Source organism: Equus przewalskii, chromosome 1, assembly GCF_037783145.1.
Source record: "Equus przewalskii isolate Varuska chromosome 1, EquPr2, whole genome shotgun sequence".
Lineage (NCBI taxonomy): Eukaryota > Metazoa > Chordata > Mammalia > Perissodactyla > Equidae > Equus > Equus przewalskii.
Genome location: NC_091831.1, coordinates 139,845,731 through 139,870,105, shown reverse-complemented (window position 1 = coordinate 139,870,105; position 24,375 = coordinate 139,845,731). Strand labels below are relative to the sequence as shown.

Genomic DNA, 24,375 nt, shown 5'->3' with positions numbered 1-24,375 from the left:
GCTGGGGCAAAATTTAGTGTGGATGGTCCTCATCAGGTGGCTCTCTTGGGCAGCTCACCTCTGAGTAGTGACTCAGTCCACAGGCCCCCTCCACCTTGTGGCTTGGGCATGTTGTAGCTTCAAGATCTCCCCATCACCAACCAGCCTGGAGAGATGGAAAGAGCATGGAAGACTGAATAGGATGTTTCATGGCCAGAGCTGGAAGTAGTGACATCACTTCTGCCCACATTCCATTGGCTAGAACTCAGTCACAGGGTTCCACCTAGATGCAAGTGAACCTGGGAAATGTAGTTTGATCTATGTTCTGGAAGGAGAGGCAACCTACATATTGGTGAACCCAAGAAATCACTCCACAGCAGGTTTGTCTGACTCAGGACTCTTAACCACTCGACTCTACTCGAACTCTGCTCTGGTTACCTAATCTTTGACCAGAGGGGAACTATCAAGTCTCTCTGAGATTTAACAACATGTGACATAAACCCATTTGGGAGTTTAAACAGCCACAAAAAATAGCATAGTGCAGCCATTGTGAGACTGGGAACTAACTCTAAACCTGATAGCCTAGTTATTAACTAGGTGACCTTGGATAAGTTTCCAAATTTCTGTTTTTCCTCATCTATAAATTGAAAATAATATTTTCCTTTGTATGTCTCTCAGATTGCTATGAGGGTTAAAGGAAACAGTTTATGTAAAAACACAAAATGTAAAGTGATACACAAATGCCAGAGGTTGCTGATATTATTATTGTTACTTCTTAAGTGCCAGTATGATTGATAAAGACAATGATTGCTCTATAATATTGGAGAAGAAGAAATCACTTTGAGTTGGGCTGGTCAGGGAATGCTTTGTGGGAGAATTGGAATTTGAATCTGACCTGGAAGGATGAATAATATTTACATAGTAGAAGAAGTAGGGAGAGAGTGTTCTGGGCAGGGAGCATTGGACCATCAAACAAGTAGCAGGTGGAAGGAGCAGTGCGCTTGTGAAGCACTGAAAACACTGCTTGTTTTGGAGGCTTCTGAGGTTGGGGTAGGAAGGGGCAAGTGAACTTCAGGCTATTGCCATCTCTGCCTCGCTTCAGCCACCTGTTGAGACACATTCTGTGGGACACACATTTCTGCATATCTTGCAAGCAAGAAACTGATTGTATTCTCTTCCAGACTACCTTTTCAGGGATGTTTGATAGTGATAGTGTGTCCTTCTAGGGTAAAGGGCGGGCAGGCTGATGGCCCATTATAAAAGATTCAGGGAAGGTGGCTGCCATCTCCAACCTGGCATCATGACTGTTCTCAGGCTCCTTATGAAGCCCAAGATCGTCCAGAAAAAGACCACAAAGTTCATCCAGCACCAGTCAGGCTGATATGTCAAAATTAAGGATAACTGGCAGAAACGACACATCAACAGCAGGATACAGAAAAGATAAGTGCCAGCATTGGTTATGGCAGCAACAAGAAAATGAAGCACATGTTGCCCAGTGGCTTCTAGAAGTTCCTGGTCTACAATATCAAAAAGCTGGAAGTGCTGCTGATGTGCAACAAATCTTACTGTGCTGAGATTGCTGACAACGTTTCCTCCAAAAACTGCAAAGCCATCGTGGAGAGAGCAGCCCAGCTGGCCATGAGTCACCAATCCCAATGCCAGGCTACACAGTGAAGAAAATGAATAGACAGCTCATGTGCAAGTTTTATTTGTGTTAAATAAAACCCTGCAAAGAAAAACAAAGATTCAGGTTCCCTAAGCTCAGAGTTATTCATGTACTGATGTTAGCTGATCCTATTTACATTGACCTGTGGAAACTAGGTCTTGGGGAACAGGCTTCAAAAATGCAGATACTAAAAAAAAAGTTCAGATACTCCAGCTACTACTATTGCTGTGAGTAATAAACTGTTTTTGTCTCTGACCCAGGAGTCTCATGTCTTCTACCAGCATCCGTGAAATTGTGATAGGCTAACTTGTAACTTGCAAGCAGAGTAAAACTCAGACATTTTATAGTTCACCGTAGAACCTATCTCTAGGAGGAATTTCACTGAACAGTACTACATACCTGCCAGGGTACTACATGCTGGGGATACAGCACCAAACGGCACAGTTCTTACCTGCAGGGAGCCTCCACTGTACAGATTACAAGCTTAACGAGCTTGGTACTAGTAGAGTTTCAGTGTAGATAAGTCATTAAACTGGAGAACACACACAGAAGAAGCTCAAATTCAGACTAATAAAATTCTAGCCACAATTGTGATTGTGGCTCAACAACAGGGTGGAGACCACATGGTTTTTAGTCTTCTGAGAATAGGTGTATGCTTCACAGATGGCAGGAGCTGAGAAGCACAGAGGTGCATGGAGAATTAAAGAGGGATTTAAAACCACACCCTTCAGTCCTCAGCTGCTGAGAAAGGAGGTTGCTTTTAGATGGACTCCCTCTTTCTATAACCCTTCCCTGAATAAAGTATCCTGAAGGGGAACGAGAGGAGTGTCACTTTCTGGTCCAGAGATCAAAGGGTGTTCCTGCTGTGCAGACAACCGGCAATGTTGGTAAATGGAATTTCTAACTCTGGGATTGCATCTAGGATGGGAGAGAAAGCAGGTACTATGTTGAATGTGGGGATGACCAATGAACAGAACTGTACTATGAAGGGCAGGAAAGTCATGTATGATGGAGAAGGATCTAGAGGCCTAAGGCTGTGGTCTTTGAAACAGAATTGGTTTCATGTACGGGGCCCAAGAAATTCTGGATTTTTAATAGATAGGGACTCCATTAGAAAATGACATGAGGACTTAGGACCGTAAGGAAGTGAGAAAACCTGGCAGGCAAGGTACTTGGTAGTCTGGGCATAGCAGACAGTGCAAAAGGCACTAAAACAATCTAGTAAATCAACAGAGTATTCTAGGCTCATCTGATGAATTAGATACAAATAGGTATTAAATGGTGTTTGGCAAAAATGAGTACCTGACACTGACACCTAATATGTGACAGCACAAAACCAGGGCCTTTACACACGTGGCTGGTGTGAGTTTGGTGCTTAGCACCGGGAGCAAGAATCCATTCGTTCAACAAAAGTGGATTGGCACCTCTTCTAGGCGATAGGGATAAAGCAGTGAACAAGACAGACAAAAGTCCCTGCCCTATTTTGTTCTGAATGAAATTAAATCTGGCTCTAAAGTATGCAGGTCAAGGGAAATGAGAAATCCAGGATTCGTCATGTTTACTTTTGGGGGAGAAGGGTTTATTATGAGTGTCTGTCATTTGCCAGGGTCCTAAACACTCCAGAATATTCTGAGATGGGCCCTCTAGTCTTCAGACTTCATTAGCTACCACTGCTGGGTGTTCCTGATCCCAGTCCTTATGGTCCCTTGTCCAGGTCACCCCTAATATTTAAAGGGCCTAGGACAAGAGTACAAATGGAGGTTCGTATACATTAAATATCTTAAAATTATGAATCAAGCTGAAAAACCATTAAATAAAATAGGTTCTGTCATTCTATCTTGACAAATATAACTTCACAACAAGCTGGAAAGGCTGGTTCAAATTTAGAGTTTGGGGACTTCTTGGAGTTCTGAATGTGGCAGTGTAAGGAGATATGGCCCCCGGGTCTAGCTGTGGCCTGCCCTCTTTCTTCTCCCACCCCAGCTCTGTCCTGCACAATAAGGGAACTTGCATGCATGTGCGTGTATAGTCCAGACTTCGCATCCAAGCTCTGTTCACCAATTCCCACCGTTTGCCAAAAGGTCGTATTTTAAATGTCTCAAGTGAGGGTGTGCCAATATGGGCATGGCTGCCTTCAGAAAGATGGACCCTGGAAAGAGTCAGGCACAGGGCCTAGAAGAAGTTCAGGGTCCCGTGGGCTGGGAATTTTGAGGTCTGGGGTATGTGGAGCATGGTCTAAAAGGCTGAGGTGTGGGTGTACATGTCCCTTGCAGACCTCTTGCCCCATAAGGAGGGATGTAGCCCATGGAGGGCCAGAGCAGGGCCTTCTAAAGTGTGGGACCCAGGGCAGGAGCTCCTCTCACCCAGGTCTACAGGTGGTACTGTCCTTGAGGGTGGGGATTCCACCACTTTTGAGCCAAGCTTGGGCCAGGGATCTCAAATTGGGAGCCTCTAAGTCTAGTGGCCACCCATCTTGCCCCCTGTGATGCAGCACACTGCCAAGTTAGCCATCACCATCAGAGGTCCTGACTCTAGCTACCGTGTAGGAATAGGGCATGTGTCCCCAGCTCTCTTGAAACCATGAATGCGTCCCCCTAAACATGAGGAAATGTTCCCCAAATAGCTTTCTCTCCAGTGTTGGTCTTCTTCTCCCCACTCTTGGTGTTTCCAGCCACCTGGGACAATCCAGCTGTATCATCTCCAAGACTAGACCACAGGTTGTGTTTTGAGTACTAGGCAACTTTTAATTTTGGCCCTGCAACATTGAAGCCATTAGCTACTGCCTGAGACAGACTTGGCTACTTTCCTTGGATGGGGTTGTGTGGGGGTGGGACAAAAATACTTAGAGCAGCCTGAACAAGATACAGATTAACATCTCAAACAGTTGCCCCACCAAATGTGTGTTATCGTATTCATTTCTTTACAACAGTTTTATTGAGGAAAATGAAACTGAAGCTCAGGAAGATTAAACAACTTGCTGATGGCCATAAAAGAAGGAGAAGAATAAGAATGCAATTCCAGAGTTGTCTCACTTTAAGGCCTATGCTCTTGTCACCATCCACACTCCCGTCTACCACACCAAAGAGCTTTAAAGAAATTCAGAAACAAATTTGTGAAACTGCCTGCCCAAGCATATAATCTTGTGTAACTGTTCTGTTCATTAGAATGGATCCTGAGGTTTGTTTTTTGAGATTCCAGAGTTTTACACGGGGTTCAGCGAGAGAGGAACTGGAGCCTGTTAGAGGATGCCTTTCTGTTATGTGATCTTGTAGTATTTTATCAAAATGGGTGTTGGAACTGCGTGTTGGCAGCACCAAGGAATTAATCAACTCGTTCTGCACTGCTGTTTCACTTCCAAGAAGCCACTAAGATGCTCAGTAAAAAATCCAGACATCGTCAAAAGTAAAATTAGATAACTATGACTTGTAAATAAAATAGAATTTATTGTGAAAGCTGTACCGTCACTTCTTATTGTTTGCTGTCCTCTTGTTTCCTTATTCCTACCATCCTGTTTAGGGCAGAATGTGTCCTCCCAAAGGGCAGGGCAGAAAGACTCCCCAGGTCTGGTTTTGTTGATGGTTTTATATCGCTCTGTGTTAAGTTTCAAGAACACACACCCAAGGGTGAAGAACAAGGATTTACTATATTGTAAACTTTTAAATCATGGGACACAAAACATTTTTTTCCCATTATTTTTATGCTAAAACCCAGACACTATCAAATCCAGATCCTAACTGCCTCACTGACGTCCTAAGAAGGGAATAGAAGAAGTAGGATAGGGAAGTGGAAAAGGAACAAAGCATGGGTGCCATTTCACGAAGTCCTGGCCTTGGCCTGGTCCTGTGGGGAGCTCTGGAGCATAAGTTACCCTTCAGGTTTTATCCAGCCCTGAGGCAAAGGAGTAGGGCTTTCATTTTCAGGCACCAGTCAATCAGTGGCTATGGTTTCCCCAGAGCAATTCTTAATTTCTGCAAATACTGGCAAAGCAAATGGCAGCTGGGAAATGGACCCCAGAAGTGATCAAAGAGGATCCGAGGAGCTGCCAGTGGTATAGCTGGTATCTATTCTGTAGTTTGTAATTCTTTCACTGTAGGTTTAAATCTCTTGATTGACAGACAAAAGGTCCAGTAACAACCAGTAATGGTGGAGGAAGAGGTTCTAGGTGATTTGCATTGTTAGAGCAGCCAAAGGAATTCAAAACATCCCCTACCCAAAATTCTAGGGGGGTCAGATTGGCAGGAATATGGTCATATCTCCTTATATAATGATCACTAAGTATATGCCATGTCACCAGCACTGCAGAGAAGACAAAACATTTATGTGATTCAGACAACCCTCATCTTGAGACACTTACCCTATAGTTGGGTAGATGAGATTCACACGCATGAAACAAGTATGAGCAACATCGATGCTATTCAGACTGCTGGATTCCGAGAAAAGAGAAATAGACTCCCTCTGGCTACACTTTTTCAGAGACTCACAGTATGAGTGGTGAATAAGCTCAGATCAAGCCCAAGCGTGCAGTCATTCAACCAATCTAAGAGACGTGTGGGCCAAATGATAAGCATGTTAGAGCTCAGGGCTGGGGGGACAGATTACAAGACAGGGTGATAAGCACAATGATAAAGGGTACACACTGGGGGATTCTTTGGGTGCTATTAGTATTTTTTAGAAGAAAGATCAATTACTGTATTTCATTGCATCTCAGATGTCATGAATTGTAACATTTGTCATTATTTTATTTAGCATTAAGAAAGAAAAACCCTGCCAGTTAAGCAATGCAATACCATCAATTGTAAGACACATCCCAGTTGCAGAGGTGTTATAATGTGAAATAAATGTTCATTTTAGAATTGATAAAATGGGGCTACAATGGACATGACTTGGCTTAATCCTCTTCTCTAGCTGTCCTTTGCTTTTAGAGGACAGACAGAAGAGTACCCGCTTTTCCCTTTCTACAGTTCTTAGTGCTGTCAGTCTCTGCATTTCCTAAGGAGAGAGGAAAAATGATAACGACAGGGCCTTTGGTTTCTGTCTCTTCTAATTAGAACTAGCTCGATTGTGTAATGGAGGCCAGCAATAGTATTTGAAATAGTAGTGAATATTGATCAGAGGCTTAGTATGGATCCAGCACTGGGCTAATTGTTTTTTATCCATTACTTGACTTAATTCTTACTTAATCCATTGAGTAAAGGTATTAGTATCTCTATTTTGCTCACAGGCAAACCGAGATTTAAAGACGGTAAGCAGGGGCCGGCCTGGTGGCACAGTGGTTAAGTGCGCACATTCGGCTTCGGTGGCCCGGGGTTTGCTGGTTTGGATCCCACGTGCAGGCATGGCACTGCTTGATGAGCCATCCTGTGGCAGGCATCCCATATATAAAGTAGAGGAAGATGGGCACGGATGTTAGCTCAGGGCCAGCCTTCCTCAGCAAAAAGAGGAGGATTGGCAGCAGATGTTAGCTCAGGGCTAATCTTCCTCAAAAAAAAAAAAAAATTTAAACTAGCAAATATTAAAAATATTAAAAAAATAAAAAATAAAGAGGGTAAGCAATTTCCCTGAGGTCACATGGCTGCTAGGTATCTGAACTGAGATTGCAATGCAGGTCTGTCTACTTCTCAAATTTATGTTAACCACTTTGCCAGTAGGTGATTTGATAAGACTCGATTTCCTGCAAAGGAAAATAATTAAGATGTTTCATTTCAGTCAGCATTTACCAGTAGCATCTTTTCTTAGAGATCTTTCAGAAAGCAAAACATGGTTACACAGACTAAAGAGAAGACTGAGTGACCTACCTTAAACTTTGACTGTATTTCTGATGTCACTGTTGCATAACTAGTCTTTATACGGTCTTTGCGAATTATACTGCTGGATAATGGATTTTAAATTGCATGTCTAAGTAGACTAAGAACTCTGTAGTTAGTGGGTTATATTTGTGACCACAGAAGCGATAAGATGCACAATTAAAGAGTACGTTTCTTCTAAACCCCTAATTTGTGTTAGAAGATTCAATTACCATCCTCTATGTGCGGGCATGAGTTTTGATCCAGTAGCAATGAAGTCAGGCCCAGAAGTTTGCAGATTCAGAATTATTTATCAGCAACTATTACTTAACCCACTTTGAACACAAATGTTTACATTCACAGACAATTTTGGGTTGTCTGAATTTAGAAGAGGTTAGCTAATGCTTGATTAACCTGAGGTAATAGAGAATTTTAGGCCAGAAATGTCAGTTTGCTGGCATCTTCATTGGTTTAGTCTGATAACCCTATAAACTGGACCAGTGATTCCCAAACTTTTGGGTCTCAAGACCCCTTTACACTCATGAAGAATATTCAAGACCCCAAAGAGCTTTTGTTTATGTGGGTTTTATGTATCATTGTTTTCCATATTAGAAATTAAAGTGGATAAATTAAAAAATATTTACTAATTCACTTAAAATAATAGCTTCATTACATGTCAACATAAATAAACTATTTTATGAAAAAAACTATATTTTCCCAAACAAAAAACATTTTGTGAGAAGAGTGGAATTGTTTCATGTTTAAAAAATCTCTATAATGTCTGGCTTAACAGAAGAGAGTGAGTTCTCCTATTGGCTTCTGCATTCGGTTTTCTGTGATAACATGTGTCATGTGACCTCTGCAGAAGTCCAACATTCGCTCGTGAGAGAATGAAGGTAAAAAAGGGCAAACAACAAATTAGTGTTATTGTGAAAGTGGTTTTGACTTCGTGAACTTCCTGTAAAGGTACTGGAGACCTCCAAGGGTCCCTGAGCTGCACTTTGAGAACCACTGAACTGGAGAAATGGGCTATTCATGTTTCAAAGCTATAAATACAGGGCTAAAACAATATCAGATAAGATACTTTTTTTTTATTGAGTAATTGATAGGTTACAATCTTGTGAAATTTCAGTTGTACATTAACGTTTGTCAGTCATGTTGTAGGTGCACCACTTCACCCTTTGTGCCCACCCCCCACCCCACCTTTCCCCTGGTAGCCGCTAAACTGTTCTTAGTCCATAATTTTAAATTCCTCATATGAGTGGAGTCATACACAGATTATCCTTCTCTCGCTGGCTTATTTCACTTAACATAATTCTCTCAAGGTCCATCCATGTTATTGCAAATGGAATGATTTTGTTCTGTTTTGCAGCTGAGTAGTATTCCATTGTATAGATGTACCACATCTTCTTTATCCATTCGTCTGTTGCTGGACACTTAGGTTGCTTCCACGTCTTGGCTGTTGTAAACAGTGCTGCAATAAACATTGGGGTGCATAGGACTTTTGGGATTGCTGACTTCAAGCTCTTTGGATAAATACCCAGTAGTGGGATGGCTAGATCGTATGGTAGTTCTATTTTTAATTTTTTGAGGAATCTCCATACTGTTTTCCATAGTGGCTGCACCAGTTTGCATTTCCACCAGCAGTGTATGAGGGTTCCTTTTTCTCCGCAACCTCTCCAACATTTGTTGCTATTAGTTTTAGATATTTTTGTCATTCTAATGGGTGTAAGGTGATATCTTAGTGTAGTTTTGATTTGCATTTCCCTGATGATCAGCGATGATGAGCATCTTTTCATGTGCCTATTGGCCATCAGTATATCTTCTTTGGAGAAATGTCTGATCATGTCTCCAGCCCATTTTTTGATTGGGTTGTTTGATATTTTGTTGTTGAGTTGCGAGAGTTCTTTATATATTATGGATATTAAGCCTTTGTCAGATATATGACTTGCAAATATTTTTTCCCAGTTAGTGGGTTGTTTTTTTGTTTCAATCCTGTTTTCATTTGCCTTGAAGAAGCTCTTTAATCTGATGAAGTCCCATTTGTTTATTCTTTCTATTGTTTCCCTTGTCTGAGAAGACATGGTGTCCGAAAAGATCCTTTTAATACTGATGTCAAAGAGTGTATTGCCTACGTTTTCTTCCAGAAGCCTTATGGTTTCAGGTCTCACCTTTAGGTCTTTGATCCATTTTGAGTTTATTTTGGTGAATGGTGAAAAAGAATGGTCAATTTTCATTCTTTTACATGTGGCTTTCCAGTTTTCCCAGCACCATTTGTTGAAAAGACTTTCTTTTCTCCATTGTATGCCCTCAGCTCCTTTGTCAAAGATAAGCTGTCCATAGATGTGTGGTTTTATTTCTGGGCTTTCAATTCTGTTCCATTGATCTGTGCACCTGTTTTTGTACCAGTACCATGCTGTTTTGATTACTGTAGCTTTGTAGTATGTTTTGAAGTCAGGGATTGTAATGCCTCCCGTTTTGTTTCAGATAAGATACTTTCTAATGACCAATATTCTTTAAGAGTTTTTGTCAACATTTTTTCATTTCCTTATTGTGGTAAAATATATATAACATAAAATTTACCATTTTAACCATTTTTAAGTGTACAGTTAGTGGTATTAAATACATTCACATTATTGTGAACCATTACCACCATCCGTCTCTAGCACTTTCTCGTCTTCCCAAACTGAAACTTCATACTCATTAAACAATAACTCCCCTTTCCCCATTTCCTGCAGCTGCTGGAAACCACCATTCTACTTTCTCATTCTAAATTTGGCTATTTCTAGACACCACATATAAGCAGAATCATATAGCATTTGTCTTTTTGTGACTGGCTTTATTTCACTTAACAGTATCTTCAAGGCTGACCCATAGTATAGCATGTGTCAGAATTTCATTCCTTTTTAAAGCTGAATAATATTCCATTGCATGTACATACCACGTTTTTTTAATCCATTCATCTGTCGATAGACATTTGAGCTGCTTTCACCTTTTGGATATTGTGAATAATGCTGCTATGAACATTGATGTGCAAACATCTGTTGATATCTCTTCTTTCAGTTCTTTTGGGTATATAGCCAAAAGAGGAATTGCGGGGTCATATGGTAATTCTATGTTTAATTTTTTGTGGAACTGCCATATAAATTTCCTGTGTCAACATTTTTTTTCCCAAAGATTGACACCTGAGCTAACAACTGTTGTCAATCTTTTTTTTTCTTCGTCTTCTTCTCCCCAAAGCCCCCTAGTACTTAGTTGTGTATTCTAGTCATGAGTGCCTCCAGTTGTGCTGTGTGGGACGCCACCTCAACATGGCATGTCTGCGCCCAGGATCCAAACCGGCAAAACCCTGGGCTGCCGAACTGGAGTGCTGTGCCAACATTTTTAACACTATTTCTTGCCAAAACTTATAAACTACATTATTTGTAAAACTGAAGTATTTTTTATTTTCCTTGGATTTTGTCCAATAACTAACATTCAGTGAGTAGCTCATGGATTTGACATATAATATAAAGAATTATGAATTCTCTGGAAGATAGCTTTCTCACAGCCCTAGCTTTCAAGGAGCTCTCAAACTAAACATGCAAAAAATTCTACCAGTAGGGGCCGGCCAGTGGCATAGCGGTTAGTTCGCGTGCTCTGTTTCAGTGGTGCACAGGTCGCTGGTTTGGATCCCAGGCGTGGCCCTATGCACCATTCATCAAGCCATGCTGTGGCAGGTGTCCCACATATAAAATAGACGAAAAGGGCATAGACATTAGTTTAGGACTAATCTTCTTCCAAAAAACAAAAAAGAAAGAAAGAAAGAAAGAAAAGAAATTTCACTAGTAAAGGGATAAAGATAAAAGAGAAGAAATAATATTTGTTGGGCACTGAGTATGTTCCAGGCACTGTTCCAGGTATTGGGGATACAGCAGTGCACATGATGGAGTCCTTGCCCTCAAAAGCTTATCTATAGCTTATCACAAAAATTCTGAAATGGTGATCCTCAGACTGTGAGGGATCAATGTACCTTCAGGTGTTCTGGGGGCTGTTAGAAAAATCAACAGTTCACCATCATGCCAGTGTCCATGCTTCACCAGTGGTGCAACATTGGGCAACCTTGAGAGACAGGAGAAGTAGCATGAATTCCTTTCCACCCAAGAATTTAGGGAGAGATGCCCATGAAATGCTAAATACCTATGCTTGCCAACACCTAGAACTCCAAGGGCCAGAGGAGAAGTTTCTAGAAGTTCTTTCTAGAAAAAACAGAGGAATAGGAAAGTATAAACAAAAGAGAAAGCTTGTCAGAGGGAAGGAGTGGGCGGTGATATGTCTGTGCTCCCTCTACCCTAAGGCTCCAAGCTTGGAGGTCCTTAGGTTAACCTGGGCTGTGACTTATCCTCCCAGGTCTGGGCAGATGGGCGATAGGGTGGGCTCAAGTGACCGCCCACCTATCCTTCAAGGAGCTTCGTGCTAAGGGGAATGGCGCTTACAGCAGAAATGGTGTCTTTATCTGGTAATTGTGGTAGGAGGAGAAGGTGTTAAAAGTATCCAGATATTTCTTCCTCTTTTCCCTTCCATTTTTCTTCTCTTATTAACTTTCCTTTCCCCTCAAATTATCACCTGCTAATATGCAACTGCATGTTTGAGTGCGATGATTTTTCTTTGTGCAAATATTCTCCTGTAATTGATCATGTCAAAATATTTCAGTTCAAAACAGCTTTGCCACAGAACTTTAAACTACAAAATATCAAGAAGATTGATTTACATTCGTTTCTTTCAATTGCAAAGTCAGCAGGATTTACATGAATTCCAGGAAGGTGAAAAAACTGTCAAATATGAAAACTACGACTTTTGATTTGTTATTCTTCTCAACAGGTGAGGAAACAGATCCCAACACTGAATCGATTCTATGCTACGAAAAGTTACCATTATGAAACAATGAAGCCCTCTTTAATTGCGTTTATATGTTTCAGTGAAGTTCAGTTTTGAAACTGAACACAAACAATGTATTGGAGCAGGCTGGCCCCGTGGCCGAGTGGTTAAGTTCGCACGCTCCACTGCAGGTGGCCCAGTGCTTCGTCAGTTTGAATCCCGGGCGCGGACATGGCATTGCTCATCAAACCACGCTGAGGCAGCGTCCCACATGCCACAACTAGAAGGACCCACAACGAAGAATATACAACTATGTACTGGGGGGCTTTGGGGAGAAAAAGGAAAAAAAATAAAATAAAATCTTTAAAAAAACACCAAAAAACAATGTATTGGAATGATATAAAAAGCCCCCAATGCTTAAAAATACAGATTAAAAATAATCCACAAAAGAAGCCCTTGATTGGTTATTGTTTCTCCTGGAAGATACCCCAACGTTACACAGAGTAAGTAGGACATATTGATATAAATCATGCAGGGGAAAAAAAGAGGATATTAGAATGAACGTAGAGGATATCACATAAAAAAAAATTTTTTTTAAGATTTTATTTTTTTCCTTTTTCTCCTCAAAGCTCCCCGGTACATAGTTGTATATTCTTCGTTGTGGGTCCTTCTAGTTGTGGCATGTGGGACGCTGCCTCAGCGTGGTTTAATGAGCAGTGCCATGTCCGTGTCCAGGATTCGAACCAACGAAACTCTGGGCCACCTGCAGCGGAGCGCGCGAACTTAACCACAGGGCCACGGGGCCAGTCCCCCACATAAAAAATTTTGAAATACATTCTATAAGATGTTTAGATTCATGACTGACAATGTAAAACGTGAGTACTTCACAGGTATTGTCAGAGACTGTGTGTTTCACCTTTTTCCAAGTCTCCCTTGATACAGAGGATGATTCTAAGTTTCTGATGTGGTCTACTTTGGCTATTCAGAGTCAGGCTATAACTCCTGGCTAGACTGCTGGCTATCACGTCCACCAGCATGATAGGAGGAGCAATTCTCAAAGAAAACAGTGGGAAAGCACTTCAAACAATTTAGTGCTAGAATCAATTGTGCCTTAACAAAAACCATGTGAGTTGGGTCTGTGGTGGCAGTAAGCACTCATTCACTCATGCATCAGTTCAATATTTGTTGGGTGCCTGCTATGGGCCAGGCACTGTGGTGGGCACTGGGTATATCACGGTGAGCAAAATAAACCTCGACCTTGTCCTTAGATCTGTTTATTGCTATTCAAAATTTATTTAATTCTGTCATGATATCACTTTGGCCCTTTTGCCAGTTATGAACTATCATCTCTCACCTTCACACCCACTCTTCTGTACTCTTGTTTTGTGATGCTGGAACTGGGATCATGCAAACCACATTTCTGCTTTGCCTGTTTCTCTCTGTAAGCTGCTTCCAACAGGGAGTGTTAGAGAGAGACTTAAAGGCTGGAGGAAGGGAAGGGATTTCCTCCTTCTTTCCCGTTGGTTTCCTGCTCTTTTCAGTGGCGCCCCAGCCTCACTTCTTCACCCTGGCTGCGTCACTTTGACCCAGGAGCAGCACAGTCAGCTATACAGCCCAGTACACAGTCACAGTTTGTTTAACACTTGCAGAACCAGCCTCATCGCAGCCTCTCAGACACGCCAGTATCAGCTGGCCAGCACCCCTTCCTTAGAGTTCTGGGTTCTAGTCCCTCCTCTGAGCTAAGCGACCCCAGCACCAGCTAAGCAACACTCCCTTCTCAGAGGTCTGGCACTCAGTCCTTGGGGCTGCTCCTCAAAGCTTCCAAGTTTTCATTATTCTAACCTCTTCCCTTTGTTCCTCAGCCCCAGGGGTGGAAGCTCCTTCTTGCAATATGTCTATATCTATATCTATTTATAATCTTATTGCTCTCTTTTTTCCTTTTCAATCCTTCAGTACTTAGTTAATAATTCTTTAACTCCCTCGATTGAAATAACTAGTATGGTTTCTGGTTCCTGATAGGACCCTGACTGATACAGTCTTAATTTGTTTCCTAAATTCTGTGATCTCTTTTACAAATCTCATTTTGTTGTTTTATCATTTTATAATAAGTTCTTATTTTATCATAAACATGCTAGCACAAAGAACTCTTGCATTTGTTCTATTCTCTGTTATGTTTTCCAGACTGCATTTGGTGTGCCACGTTTCTTTCCTATCATTGTTTTCCTTGCTGAGTATATGCACACAGTTACTCTGTTTTCTTTTATTTTATTCACGCTTAAAATTTTTTTAAGTTTTCTTTTCATGTTGCTCACGCATAACATGGGCAACTCTTTTCCAGACTTGTTTTGCTCTGATAAGAGTATGGGCAAATCTCTCTTGGCATCCTTCCTTCCTTTCTGACAGTTTTTCTTTTCCTATAGCTACAGTTTGAGGATTCATGTCAGGAATAGATTTATTAAGACTCATGAAATGAGAAATGAATGTATCATATTTTCTTAGTATAGAGTCTCAGTAATTGTTACATAATGAAGTTTCTTTCTGCTGTGCTATGACCTTTCCTAATTTCATAAGTCTCTCTGCAAATATGAATCATGCTGAACAGAGTATGGTCACATTTTTATTTAAAAAATGGGCAGTTAAGAGCAACTTGTATTAAATGTATAAGTAATGTTTGTTAAGAAACTTTTTTTTTTGAGGAAGATTAGCCCTGAGCTAACATCTGCTGCCAATCTTCCTCTTTTTGCTGAGGAAGACCGGCCCTGAGCTTACATCTGTGCCCATCTTTCTCTACTTTACATGTGGGATGCCTGCCACAGCATGGCCTGACAAGCAGTGCGTAGGCCTGTACCTGGGATCCGAACGGGTGAACCCCAGTCTGCCAAAGCAGAATGTGCAAACTTAACCGCTGTGCCACGAGGCCGGCCTCTGGAAACATTTTATTTTTATCTTTTAGGTTGCAAAAATAATGTAACTTCAAGATTAAAGAAAAATATGTATCATACGGCTGGGCTATCCTTGCTACTACTAGTTGGACCAGGGCTGTGGACACTGGACCATGGTCAGAGACCTTTGATGTAGTCTTGTGTGAAAGTTCTGCCTAACAAAGACCCCAATACTGCATAGTGAATGTGCAAAACAATCAGCTATTCTTTTTGAGGGCAATGAACTTGAGGTTAAGAGAAATAGTTTGGCAGTGGTGGGAATAGTAGAAGCAGAGTTAAAGAGTATCTGAGTCTCCTTAAGCAGAGTATCAGAGTTGAGACTGAGAGGTTAATGTTGCTTTGATGATGACCATACAACTTGATGTCTTATACTTTAAGACTTTCCAGTTCTGGAACTATGTGTCATTCCTATAAGCCATGTTATTATCTCTCAATAAACCACCATTACTTAACATGGCTTGAAACTTAAAAGACTATAACTTAGAACCTATTTCTGGTTTTTCACTACTGTATATAAACAGTTTCATGCACGTAGTTTTAATCTTGTTGAATTATTTCCATAGTGTAAACTTCCAGAAGTGATCTTAATGGGTTCAAGAAATAAACATTACGGTTTTTGCTATCTATATTGCCATATTACCTTCCAATTGTATCTCAAAGCTTTCTTAGTTTGCATTTCTTTGATTTATATCAAATATGCTTAAGAAAATTTTGATGAACTTTGTGCAGATCCCAAAGTCCACATGCCTTACGGACCAGCAGACACAACTTCAAAGCTGCAAGTTGATGACGTGAGAGTCAGCAATGTGTAAATCTTAGATTAAATTCTAGTGTTTGTGCACTTGCAAACAAAGACCTGGTTAAACATAGACTGTGATATGAGATTGACAGGCTTCTGCTTGGACGAGACATGATCTCACCAGCGCTGCAGCAGAAGACCACTCACTGTTCACTGCGTTCATTTCCACGTGAGCATTGGCTTTTATTTTCTTTGGTCTTAACTAACAGGAATAATCAGGATGAAATGATTGACCTCAGAAGTTTTTTTGGTCCTCAGACCAATTTTCTATTTGAACCCATCTATAATTGCCAAAATAACGTTTTCCGACGCATCTGCTGTCATATAGCTGTCGTTTTTAATAGGACATCTTCAGATTTTACCGTCATCCTAAATTACCTACTCTGAGGAACTGAAAACTCTTCCCATTTTCGTTCGATGGCTTTGACGACTAGGAACTCCGACCACGGAAAGGCAAACAGACGGAAAGCCCCAGTAAACATCTGTTTGTGGCTCTAGTCTTCAGTTTCTCAAGATCATCTGAACCAAAGTGAAAAAGGTAACGTGGAAGGATCCAGCCAAGACGGTGAACTGAGCAGAAGTTTTTTGCCCCACAACACATATAGAAATGCTAGATTAAAAAAATAATAATTTGGGCCAGCCTCAGTGGCCTAGTAGTTAAGCTTGGTGTGCTCCACTTCGGTGGCCTGGGTTTGGTTCCCAGGTATGGATTTATACCACTTGTCTGTCAATGGCCATGCTGTCACAGTGGCTCACATACACAAAGAGGAAGACTGGCAACAGATGTTAGCTGAGGGTGAATCTTCCTCAGCAAAAAAAATAAAATAAAATAAATTAAGAAATATATACCCAAGTTCAAAAGCAGGAAAAAAAATTTTCTAGCAACCTAGATACATAGGAGGGAGAAGGAGTTGAAGCCTTGCTGCCCATAGGAGGAATGAAACTGAACTATGCCTTTGGGTTGGGCAAATCTGGAAAGGGGGGCTTAGGCTGCTGGCCCTGCACCCGCAGGGAGCTGCAGAATTACTACATTGCCCAAGCATGGGGATCAGGAAAGCCCAAAGGCCCCAAGTTGTTGGGAATGTGAGCCAACATGCCAAAAAAGAAAACAGGATGACGTGCAAGTGATGGAGGCCTCAGGGACTACTCAGAGTGGGCATTACTCTCAGTTTGGACTGTGCAAATCCAAGGGACAGCTACAAAAACGTGCGAACCTCTAGGGCTCAGGCCTCAGTAATAAGGAAACCATCCCATAGGGAGGCGTCCATCACCCTGGTACTCATAGGGCACCACATAATTCTAGCTTAAGAGAAACTCTCGGACAAAAAATAAAAATTCATAAAGAGCACCTTTATGTTTGACTGGACTTTAAAAAACAGATTAATAGCTAGACACCTGCTAGTGAAATAGGAGAACATCAGGGAAAAAGGAAAAAGTCTTCTGCAATTAACAGGTGTTTGACTAGAGAGGAAAAACTCAGATTTCTCATCAGCAAAAATAAATACCAGAAAACAGTAGAATGATATCTTCAATGTGCTGAGCTTCATTATGACTGTGTGAATGTATAATTGCATTTTTAATAATTGTCAAAATAAAAGTCAATACCATGACTAATTATCATTGAAGAGTAAAGGCAAAAGACTTTTTCAGATGTACAAATACTAAGAGGGTTTATTATCCATAGATACTTGATGGAAGAAATCCCAAAGAATGTACTTCAGCAGGAAGAATGAATCCAGAAGGACGAGGAGATCTGGAGAAGCATCAAACTTGGAAAAAATCACAGCTGAATTTTAAAAAGTATGTAACTTTCAATTTTGCCTTGGGAAATACATTTCTGTTCAACGTCAAATATAATGTTGAAAGACAAATTCTTGCCTCTGCAAATTTTTCCAGTAGACACTCAAGTTATAACTGTCATAAGATGGATCAAAAACATTTGATTTTCTTAACATAATGCCCAGACTTGTATCATAAGTATCACAAACTCTTAAAAATGAAAATTATACATTCACACAGTCATAATTAAGCCTAGGGCTAGGGGTTGAGTAAAAAGAAGGGTCAGCTTTTAATTTAGACTTAACTGTTGTAAATTCCAGTAAATGTTAATACATAAAGTGAGATGGAATTCCCAGGGTTAATCAAGAATAAATGACCCCAATCTCTAAACATCCTAAACTTGGTCTAAGGTGAGTCTGTCCACAGTACCTTTGACTTTTTCGTAACCTTTCAACTTCTTTCTTGAATTAAAGGGTTTGAAGAAGACTACAATACTTATTACTGTAAACCTGTATTTCTGTGGTTGTAACGGGCATATTAGCAGTTCTGAGGTTGACCTCAACTTTTAAATACCGTATCATTTGAAATCTCATTTTGAACATGTTGTTTTCTACTTGCTTCTGCCATTAGCATTTTTCTTTGTATGAGGTCAGGTGAGTTACTTCAAGGTGAAAACAGTTGCTCAAGTGAATTTTAGCCCTTTCATGCTAAGCATAGAGCATTTACTCAAATGAGTTAGTAAATTTTCGTTGACTTAAAGAAGGTAGCGTCCTCTTTGCCCAATGCTGCAGTGTTTAACCGTGACATCTCCCAGGACATTGATGAGGAGGAAGGAGTGCGGAACATGGTACCTGTCTATGTGGAACATACAGTCTGTTGGGGAGACGAGATGTGGGAAGCTAGATGGGACCAGTTTCTAGGTGTCTCTGCTGACAGATTTGAGCAGTTCGAATTTGATCTGATAGGGAATGGAGACCTGTTGACTTTCCAGAGTAAGCAAGTGATTTGCCAAAAATGATGTTTCAGAATGATATAAGTCTAAACCTAAATATCATCTTATGATCTTTGCAATTACTGCCAGTTCTTTATGATTCATAGCAAGGTTATTTACTTATTGTGAGAATTAACTTCAGCAGGTATTTCAACTGGAAACTGGAGTGGGCCTGTCATTCAGCACGCTTGTGGCCTGCCTTCCCCACCATCTGTTAACATACTCTTTGGAATTCAAATTTTAACATTTGCCTATCCAAAACATAATGAGAAAGATAATGTTGCTGTCAAAATAATAAAATACAAGATAAATGATTTCTTCTATCGTCATCCTTTTTGGCTAAAATCCACATTTTTTTGTCATTATAGACTACTCTCTTTTATGGCTTCTTTGTGATACAACACCACCCTGTTTTTCCTCATTAATTATAAAAATAATACCAGGAAAATATCATTGTGATCTAGTTGTGGGGGAGGACTTCTTAAACAGATACACAAAGTACAATCAACAAGGCAAACAATCAGGGCTATGTGTGGCTGCATATGTTATTTACTGCACAAGTCCGGGGCGCCACTTACACAGATCCTTGTGAATGTCTCCACCAGCGTTGTGTAATGTGAAAAAGGAATGGATTTCATGAAAGACATTATAAACAAACTTGAGATGGAGGACAGAGTCAGAGAAGATTTTTCAGTCTAAACCCAACTAAGAATTCATATCTAGAACAGTATGTCCAATAGTAATAGTGAGCCGCATGTGTAATTTTAAATTTTCTAGTAGCCACATTATAAAAAGTAAAAATAAACAGGTAGAATTAATTATAACAGTATATTTTATTTAACACAATATATTTAAAATACTATTATTTCAACATATAATCAGCATAAAAATTATTAATGAGATATTTTATATTGTTTTTGAGTTGAGTCTTTGAAATTTGGTGTGTAATTGTATTTTACACTTACAGTACGTGTCAATTTGGATAGCCATATTTCATGTACTCATTAGCTTGTGTCTGAATAGTTAATGGTTAGTGGCTAGTGGCTATTGTATTGGACTGCACAGCTCTAGAACATAAGTGATATTCCTGTGAATCAACAAATAAATGAAAATTTAATAGGAAAATGAGGAAAGGATACAATCAAGCAGTTTATTGAAGGAGAAACCTGAAATCTTAAGAGATATTCAAACTCATTAGGAAAAAAAATTAACTTCAATCAAAGAGAAACAACCTTATATCCATCAAATTGGCAAAAATTAGATATTACCAACTATTGGTAGAAATGGGAACTCTCACATCTGCTGGTGGAAGTGTGAGCTGTTGTAGCCATTTCTAAAGAGCAATTTGGCTTTCATGTTTCACAGCAGCCTGATGTGGTAAATGAAAAAAATAACACGAGTTCTACAGCATAATGCCATTTATTTACATTCTAACACACAAACTTCACCAAACCCCAGATATTTTATAGGAATATATAAGTATATATAATTAGAGTGGGTGTCTGTGGTAGAGGGAGAAAATGGGATCAGGAATAAAAATGGAAAAATGTAATACTGCTTATGGTAAAAGGTTCACAATGCAAAAATTCTCATTCTAAATTCCCCAAACCTCTTTTACTGATTCCTTTTCTTTTGTCCCTCCCCAAACCCCAGTGCATGGTTGTATATCCTAGTTGTAAGTCCTTCTAGTTCTTCTATGTGAGCCACTGCCACAGCACAGCAACTGACAGACAGGTGGTGTGGTTCCACAACCAGGAAATGAACCTGGGCCGCTGAAGTGGTGAGAGTACTGAATTTAACAACTAGGCCATCAGTGCTGGCTAGTACTGACTCTTTTTTTGGGAGATTCTCTTTTTTTCTCACAATTTGGAGGGAACTTTTCACCATTTCTGCTCACTATTTTACCTGTTTTCTAAGAGAGCCTGATCTGACTTCGATTGTCTTCTCTGTGCCAAATCCTACTACGTCTATATCTCCAACCAAATCCTCTTGGATTACCTAATCTTCTTATTTCCTACTGCACATTTTCACCATCAGTTACACTCAACACTGAGCATTATCTTCACCTGCAAGCTAAATACCGCTCTCTTTCCAAGCCTTCTTACTTCTACCACCATCATTCCTTCAGTCTCTAAGAGGAGCATTTATAGCCATGTTTGACTCTTTCCTCTGCTTTTCCTTAATATATAAGCAGTTATCAAGACTTACCGTTTTTACTGTGAACATCATTGCTATCTTATTCTCATTGCCACCCTAGACAACTCACCATCTGCCTTTAGATATTCTTTTAGAAGACATTTTTTAAGAACCGTTTTTGGTTCACACTAAAATTGAAAAGAAGGTACAGAGATTTCCCATACACCCCCTGCCTCCACCATACATAGCCTCCTCCCTGATCAACAGCCACTACCTGGGTGGTACGTTTGTTGTAATTGATCAACCTACATGGACACATCATAACCACCCAAAGTCCATAGTTTACATGAGGGTTCACTCTTGGTGGTATACATTCTACAGGTCTGAATGAATGTATAATGATATGTGTCCATCATTACAATATCATGCAGAGTATTTTCACTGCCTTACAAATCCTCTGTGCTCCACCTATTCACTCCCACCCCCCGCCTTTAGATTTTCATTCCTCTCATCCATTTGCAAATTGTCAAATCTCCCTATAGCACTATTTTCATCACATTGCTACCTTGCCCAAAACCGCCAATGGTGCCAATAGTGAGCTCTCATTGTCTTTTGGCTGCTCAGCATTTGTTTCTCCTTCACACCTAAATTCCCTTTTAGGGAATTCTCTCTTCCCTTTGGACATAGTCTGGGAAAACTGTTAATCCAGTACTTACTCTTCTTCAACTATGAGAAGGGCGTGTGACCCAAGCTAGGGCTTTAGAATACTCGATCCCTCCATCTGCATCCTTAGCAATGTGATGAAGAGATCACTCATAGTTGGGGATTCATTCACCCTAGCACAGTGCACTAGTATGCTTCAGGACCACTCTTTTGGTTCCTGCTTTTTCGCCCTTGGAGGCTGCCTTGCTTTCTAATGTTTCCAAACTTGTTCTCCAGCCTTCCCGTTGATTCTGGGAGATTCTGATATCTTTTCAATAAACTCATCTCTTAAAGTTTGCCAGAGTTGGTTTCTGATGCTTGCAAGCAGAGCCTGACTGATCCTCTCTGTCGTACAAAGTATAAACTTCTTTCCTGGTTTCAAATCTTCCATGATCTGATCCCAGCCTTATTTTCTCTTACTTACCAAAGCCACAGCCAGGTCAGTCACTTCCTGACTTTGGAAAATGCCGTGTTAGTCTTGCTTCTATACTTTATGACATCCTGGAATGACCTACACTCTTTCATGCATCTCTACCCATTTACTGATTCTTTAACGTTCCACTCAGGATTTGTTTTCTCTATGAAAACAAATAATATGCTCTGTTTTGTCTTCTGCTGTCTTTGAAATCCATTAGTACTTAGTACCTGTTATTAATTTCATAGTTGGAGTCAAATCATTTTGCATTTGCAGGAACATTTGATGGACCAATCTCCTACCCCCTCCAAATTTTTTTGACTGACAACCTATTGCCTCCTTCATTGTTGGACAATTGTAGTTAGGAAGTCTCTCTTATGGGGAACTGAAATTTCTTGTCCTATAACCTGTTAGTTCCTTTACTGGTTTCAGCTTCACATTCAGGTAAACTAAGAATATCTTGAATGTAGATTCCGTGCTTTAGCTAGTGGATAGTCCTTTCATCTAAGTGTCATCTGAGAACCTGGTAAGTCTGTCTTCAATGTCTCTTTCTAGGTTGTTGATAAAAATATGAAAGAGAACAGGGCCAAAGACCAGCAGTCTACTGGATACATATATCTAGATACATGGATATGATATTTAACCAGCTATGAATCACTTAATAATTTACATTTCATCCATTTTCTAAAATGATGTTGTGAGAGATTTTGTGTAAGCTTTGCTGAAATCAAGATACACTAAGTCTGTGATATCCCCCTGAGCTACTAATCTAATTACCCCACCAAAAAGAAAATAGGTTATTTTGTCATAATTTGTTCTTAGTGAATCCACGTCAGCTGCTGCTGATCGCTACACGCCTTTTTAAAGGTCCACAGACAAACCGTTTAATAATCCATTCTAGACTTTTCCTGATCAGTCTCAAGCTTTGTAGTTTGCAATTTCCAGAAGCTATACTTTCCTCCTTTTTGAAAATCAGAACCCAGATCATTTTCAGGCTTCTACCACCTCTTATTTTCTCTGTAATTCTTAAAGTTGTTGATAACAGACTTGAGAACCGCACATTTTTTGACTGTTCTTCACCTTGGAGCAAGCTTTGTCTGGTTCCAGGCATTAGAACAACTTTAAGGCAATTATATTTTCTTTCTTTACTAACCTTAGGCCATAATAGCCTCACTATGTCTCTTCTCCTTCGATTTGTATTTTAGCATGTATTTAAAAATTATGGAAATGATATATGCTCATCATAAAACTATTCAAATATTACAGAAATATACAAAGGAGAAATAAAAGTCTCCCTCCCAATCCATCACTGTGTTAACAGATTGGAATGGTGTTAACAGGTTGGGATGTATCTGTCTAGACATTTTTCATGCACTAATGAACATATATTCTTATCTAATTTTTAAATGAGACCATACTCCACATGCTGTGCTGTAACTTAGTTTTTTCACCTAATGATAATATATCATTAACATCGTTCTGTATGTGTCATATAGAACGATCTCATTTTTTCAATGGGTACATGGTATTCCTTTGTAAATACTGCAAAAATGCACCCTTGTACGTATGCCTGTCTTTCTCCATCTTTTTTTCTATATGCCCTCCCTTGAGACTAAAGGGGAAACTGCACAGGGAGCTACCTAGAGAAAATAAGGGGAGGAAGGGCTCTGCTGTGTCCCAGGGGCTCTGAGGTACATAGCCATGTTGTTGTCTTGACATGGCAATTTATGGTTTATGATTGCTTTCACATTTCATTTCATCTTCATCAAGTCTGTGAAACAGCTAGGCCAGACAGTTAAATCATCCCACTTTACAGTCTCAGAGTTATTAAATAACCTGCCTCATGCCTCACACCTAGTTAGGGGCAGAATGAGGTTAGAATCCACGTCTTCTGTCTCCTAGTCCACTGCTTATTACAAAGTAGACAGTTGCTCCTGTGCCGGCATGTGGGAGGAGAATAGGACTAACTGAAAAAGCCTGTGTAGTGATTCACAGGGATCTCGGGATAATGGTTGTCAGGAATGTGCTGTGTCAGCGAGTTGGTGTCATGTTGAGCAGTGTTGGTTTGGGTAGTTCTTTTATATGGTGAGAAGCAAAGAGAATGAAATTCTCTCTACATGTTTCTTAGGCTGATCAATGATTTCTGCTTACACAGTAGAGACAGTCATTGTATGCCTACGCACTTATAATCTTAAATGTAAGCCTGGGATTCTTAACCCTCTCAGCACACTGGAATCACTTGGAGAGCTTTAAAAAATAATCACCCTGGGGGCCTCAAACCCCAGATAGTCTGACTCAACTGTCAGGAAGTGGAAGGCTTCTCAGG

General features: G+C 40.2%; 1 long non-coding RNA gene and 1 pseudogene across 1 annotated transcript; both read left to right on the top strand.

The window, feature by feature from the left end:
* Positions 1-1,169: 1,169 nt before the first annotated feature.
* LOC103546931 (large ribosomal subunit protein eL32-like) lies at positions 1,170-1,771 on the top strand (annotated as a pseudogene).
* A 14,185-nt stretch (positions 1,772-15,956) lies between these two features.
* LOC139076650 (uncharacterized) lies at positions 15,957-17,888 on the top strand. Its single transcript, XR_011528453.1, has 3 exons — positions 15,957-16,195; positions 16,371-16,564; positions 17,711-17,888. It is a non-coding gene; the product is annotated as an uncharacterized lncRNA (long non-coding RNA).
* Positions 17,889-24,375: the final 6,487 nt, after the last annotated feature.